Below are 5,993 nucleotides of genomic sequence, written 5' to 3'. Positions count from 1 at the left end.
GCATGGTACAATGGTTGGGTCTCTTTTCTCTCTCACCCCCACCCCCAGCCCCTCCCGTTTTCTCCCTCCCACTCTTCCTGGCCTGCATGGGAACTCAGTCTGAGCTCGACGTGACAGACAGCAGGCCTGCATGCTAATGAAGTTTGTCTCAAGTTCATTGTCAAAGCCCCCCCTTCACCAAGATCCCCTCCCCTCCCCTCTCATATACAAATCTCCCTCCAACTTTTGTCCCACAGACCTGGAGGCCACTTGAGTCTCTGCGGCTCCCCTCTCTCACCCTCCCCCACTGCTTTCAGGCTCCCCTCTGCTCACCACCTCACTTGGGGCGGGGGCGCTCTTCTCCCTGGTGCCTTTCCAGCCACCTTCTGGACTGGCCATCCCTAGGCTCTGAAAGAGGGATTCTGAGGGCTACGGTCAGAGGCTATATAGACCTGGTTCTTCTCTCCCCACCCCAAAGTAGGGAGACTTTGGGGAGGTGGGAAAAGGCAATGGACTGTCCCCACTCACGGTTCCCTGCCCCCCCCAGTTTTCACCCGTCCCAGCCCAGTCCCTTCACTCCAGCCTTGGCTTCCCCTCCCCTCAATCCTCCCATTATGATTATTTTGCTCTCCCCTTGATTACATCTGCTTCACTAGCTCAGAAATAAAGATCCTTTGAGACTAATTTTGCACCCCCCACCCCAGTTCCCCACCCCTTCCCTCCTCCTTCCCTCTAGACCAGGGCTCCCTTTAGCTCCTTTCTCACCGGCTGGAGGACATTGAGTTCCTTGTCTAGGGAGCTGGGGGGTTGATGGGAGGGGGTGCCAGTGGAATGGAGGGGGGTCTCTCCAACTCTGGGACGTGTCCAGCAATCCAAACCTGTCCTTCCTTTGTTCCTACAAATCTCGTCATACTGTCACCACCCTCTGGAGTCTGCCTTTCCCCCAGTAACCAGGGGGTAGGGGAGGGAGGGGAGGAGGACCCTGAACTCACTCCACCCTTCGATTCCAGGGAAAGGAGGGAGGGGGAGAAGAGGGAGAAAAAAAATGTAATCCCCCCCTCATTAGCCAGAAAGGAAGCAAAAGGGGATAATTATAATTAAAAGCAGACAGCTGTGGATTGCGTCTTTTATGTTCCTCGAAGCTTCCTCCCCACTTCTGCCACCATCACCCAAAAATCTGCACAACTCTGTGGGCATCTTCCCCAGGTTTCCTGAGAGTGGGGAGCATGCCGAGCGTGGGGGCAGATTTGGGGAAGGGGTCTCCACGTCCCCTCCCAAGATAGCATTTTCTTATACATCCCAACAGGCCTAGGGTCTGGATGTGTCCTCTTCGTATGTACCCCAATGTGTGGGCCTGTAGGAGGTGGGGGCGTTCAGATGATAGTAGCTAATTCAGTAATTTTGGGAAATCTTTGATTTTCCTAAAAATGGTAATGGCTTATTCATAATAATACCAATAAATTAAATGTAAAATTAAATATAACCAAGAAAATTTTCTCATTCAGGCATCTCTTTCTTCCTCCCTCGGAGTTGCCTCAAAACACAGGAGCGGCTGAAAGCCAGAAGTCCTAGGATCTGTAGAGGAGTTCATTATAACAAAGAGAAGCTCACAGATTCAGAGTACACATAAATGCACACATATACATACGTATACATTATAATTTTGGGGGTGGTGCTCCTAGGCTTAGCTTTGCTATCCTATGTATTTATAGAACTTGATCACAGGCCAGAACAGCAGGGTAATTATAGCATTATTAGCATATATGCAAATCAGGTAAGCTATATATGCTGAATGGAAGCAAATTATTATTTATTTCTCTCCCCCCTCTCCTTCCCTTGTATCAGCTCTGGCTCCTCGGAGCTGCACACCAGCAATTATCTGACATTATAAGAGGGGGTTGTAGCCCTGGAGGAGGGGGGCTGAGAGGAGTAGGACAGGCGGGTTTCATCTCATTTTACTCAGTGTTATTCTGGGAAGAGTGGGGAGGGGCTCAGTGAGAAAGAAGCCTTTGAATTAACAAAAGGAGGGGGGTGAGCATGGAAAGACAGAGACCTGAGAACAGAGACAGATGAAGCCAGAAAAGCTGTGAAGCAATGACGGTGATGGAGAGCGGCAAATCCACAGTTTGAGGGTGTAGAGAAGCCAGAGATAGTCACAAACTCACACAGAGAGAGGCACAAAGAATTCAGGTCTGGAGAGAAAGCAAGGATCTGTTTCCCTAGAGCAGGGAGGGTTGAGCTCTCCAGTTCACTGGGGCTGGGGCAGCATGGGACCAGGCCTTGCCCATCCACACCCCACATTATCAAGTCCTTTGCCCTCTTTCTATGACCTATTAAATGGTCAGGGGATCCAAGCAGAGGCTTTTAGCTCATCCTTTATTTCAACCACCACATGATAAGCACAAATCACGTGGACAAAGTCCGACTCTCCACTCTCCCTTCTCCCACCACGCCCGAGCTGCCCCTCCTCTTCCCTATGGGGTTGTGCTATCCTAGTCGGCTAACAAGTCTTGTGCTTGTTCAGTCTCTGGTTCTCTAGCTAGATCTCCACAGGGTGCTCAGTCTCTAAGGAGTCAGTCACATCACTGCCTCCCTTTTCCTACTCTAGCCTTCCCTTACTCAGATGTATTTACACCAGATCTGTGATTTGGAAGCAGGACCATGACAGTTTTTGTTACTTTTCCTTCATATTGCTTCCAGGCCTTGCCCTGCAGTTGGGCGCCTCTTCCCCTGCCTGGCTGTTTGGGATTCTGCTGGCCCTTGGCAGCCACGGACCAGGGCTGGGATTTCAGAGCCTTGTCTACATCCTTATTCCACTCCTCCAACCCCTAGGTAGATTAAGGGAGTTTCTCTGGCCCCAAAGCCCTTTCTATGTTCCTAGAGATACTTGCATCTCCGTCAAATTTCAAATGTCTCCAGGTCAGCTGCAGGGGGACTATTAGCTATCTCTGTCTCAAAAAAATCTGTGCCCACCTAAGGCAAACTTCAAAGAAGGCAATACAGGGGGAGGAGGGATTACCAAAACTGGCAGGGCGCAAGGCCCAAAACGCCTGCTCACATGTGCCACAGTGGAGAAGGGGAAGGGCCCTTGAGAGAAATGGATACAGAGACAGAACATAGCCAAAAGACTGAAAGCAAGCAATTTCAAGGCTGTATGTAGTTTTTTACACACACATAAAAATGTGCTGTCACTTAAATGTATACAGACCAAAGATGGGTAGGCTTTCTCATCAATGACCTCCACATTTATGATGTGCATTTGTATTATAACTGCTCCCGACTGGATCTGGCTGTGTTTCTTTGTGGTCATATAACACAGGATAGTAAAAGAGCTAGAGAGGCAGTGAGAGAGAGAAAGACAAAACCAACCAGATATAGAAACTGAGAGAGAGAGAAACACAGTGACAGATCTACAAGAGCGAAAGCCAGAAGAGTGGAGAGGCACTAGCAACCCAGCCAAGGAGAGGGCTGACCCACAGAGTGCGAGCCAACCCGCTCCAGGGGCCAAGCTTGCCATTCTCTACCCCATGTTAGAGTCCTGGGATGTGGCCCTCATTTCTGCCTGTTTCTTCTCCAGGTTCAGCCTGGAAACAGCCAAGTAGATTTGCAGCATCCCTTTGCACACATCTGGAGTTGTGTGGGCAATCAACCAACCCCCTTCCAGGGCTGCCCCATACAGACCCATCTTGAAGTCTGGTATTCTACTTGGGACTCACCGGCATTTCTCTTTTGAACTATGCACGTTCCTACCTCTTCTGTGGCTCTCCTATACAATAACTGAGCTCCAAACCTATTCAGCACTGTGTGCATACATACATATCTCTTCTTTTCTTCCCTACAAAATTAATGTCCCTGGCAATCCAGGTACATCTGTGACCGTACATTGCCTGCCTCCTGCGCGGTGTGGTTGTTGGGAGCTGTCTGTCTGAGGAGCAGGTCTGTGTACGACATGAACAGGTTTGTGTTTTCACCCAGACGGTCTGTGTTTGACACCTGCCTGCACTCAGGCTCCACCACCCGACAGGCATGTCTGACCACCACTTGCACTGCTCTGACCAAGGGCACCTTCCAGACCCAAGACTTCTGGGGCTTGGTCCAAATAGTCTTTTACCCCAGAGATTCAGATCACCCCCCCACACCCTGCAAAGCTTCCCAATCTCCCCTTTTGGGGCCTTGATAATATATCAGATATCTATGGTTCTCCCACAAACCAGCCTTTCACCACAGAGCTCCTACAGCACCAAACAATCATGTCTGCCCTGGAAAGGAGAGCAGACCTGGACACCCAGGCTCAGGCGAGTGTGCCAGCTTGATTACAATGCGGTAAGGAGCTAGAGAGAGATTTCCTACTTTCCACCTCCTAGGTGTATACTGGTACCTGTATTTGTATCTGTATATATATGTTACTTTTAATACTAGAACCAAATACATCTCCTCCGCTCATTTTCACAAAAATAATGGTCTCTATGCAGGCATCTGGCCAAACACCAGCGCTGTGTGTGATCCATGTGGCATGGCATATATCCTGGCACACACACCGCATGCCCGCTTTTCCTCTAAGAGTGCATTTTCTTGGTGCAGTGCTGGCTTCTGTCTGCTTCACAGAGGGCTCTCTAGGTATGATGCTCATTTCTGGGGCTCAGCCTCTCGGATTTGGGCTAGATCCCTCAGCTAAACAAGCAGCCAGTGTTCCCCACCTTTGGAGCCCCTACAACCTTAGTCCAGGCAGAGGTACTGAACTCTCGTGTGGCTGTGTACATGGCTACTGCTGTGCCTGCTGGTGAGACCAGGCAGGTTTCCCTTCCACTGCCCAGTGTTCCTGAGGGTCACCACTGTGATGGTCTGAGTTAGCCCTGAAATACCCCTGAGCTGCTAAGTGTGTGCAAGTAGGTTTCTTGTATCTCTGTGTCATGTGTGTTTGCAGCGTGTAATCATGTGTGTGCTGGTTGGTGTATGTGTACTATGATCATGTATATGTCCATTATGTCTACGCTCTGTGAGGGTTGTGTATGTGTATGTTTGGGGCTGTGCGTGACAATTGTTGATCTCGGTGTTTGTGGCCGGATTTGGCTGTGAGGCTCAGTGTGCCTGTGTGGTCCGTGGACGATGTCTGCGGGCCGAGTCCCACTGTGGGGGGGCCTGTGGCTTGTGTGTGTGAGTTGCGGGTCTGTCCCTCTGTCTGTCCCCTGGGCCAGGCCAAAGCCAGCCCGGAGCGCGCCGCGCCGCTGCCTGGTCGGCGCTCTGGCGGGCGGCTGCGGCTCGGGCTCCCGCTTCCGACAAAGTCCCAGCTCCGCTGCGGCCGATGGCGCACCGAGGGGCTCCGGGAGGCGAGGCGCGGAGCCTCCGGCTCTTCCCGGGGGCGGGCGGCGCCGACGCTGCCCCTCCGAGAGCCCATGGCCGCAGGCGCGCGGAGAGGAAACGAAAGCACGAGAAGAGCCGAGGCGAGAAGGCTGCAGGGAAATAGAGACTCGGAGACGTGGGAAAAGGGAAAACTAAATCCATTTGGACATATAGAAAACGTGGGAACAAAAGGGATAAAGTGACTCTAAATGAAGTACAAGGACACTTACAAAGATACTGCATTTGTTAGACTAAATGACAGAAAAGGCAAGAAAACAGAATGTAAAAGAAAAGGCTGCCAGGCGCCCAAGGGGAAGGGGCTCCTAGACGGGGCGACGCGGCGTTTGCGCTTCGGGAGCCGGGCGGCTGCGCCGGGCGAGCCCAGATGCCGAGTCTCCGCCGCCGCCCGCTCCTCGACCCGGGTCGGGCGAAAAGCCCCGCCGGAGGGTCTGCCAGCTTCCACCCACCACCGGCAGCAGCGGGACACACGGAGGGCCACCGGCCCCCACCCCCGCCGCTGAACCCCTCCCCGGGGGAAACACAACCAAGGGTGACCCTCGGAGCCACCGCCTCTCAGGGTCAGGACCCCCCAGGGTTCGGGCGCTTGGCCGCGAGGCCCGGGGTCCACCGGGTCTCTAGGTTCGCTGCGCACAGCGGAGCCTTGCGGAAGCCCT

Source organism: Manis pentadactyla, chromosome 19 (genome assembly GCF_030020395.1).
Source record: "Manis pentadactyla isolate mManPen7 chromosome 19, mManPen7.hap1, whole genome shotgun sequence".
NCBI classification, from domain to species: domain Eukaryota; kingdom Metazoa; phylum Chordata; class Mammalia; order Pholidota; family Manidae; genus Manis; species Manis pentadactyla.
The sequence above is the reverse complement of the archived record's forward strand: the minus strand, read 5'-3'. Positions refer to the sequence as shown.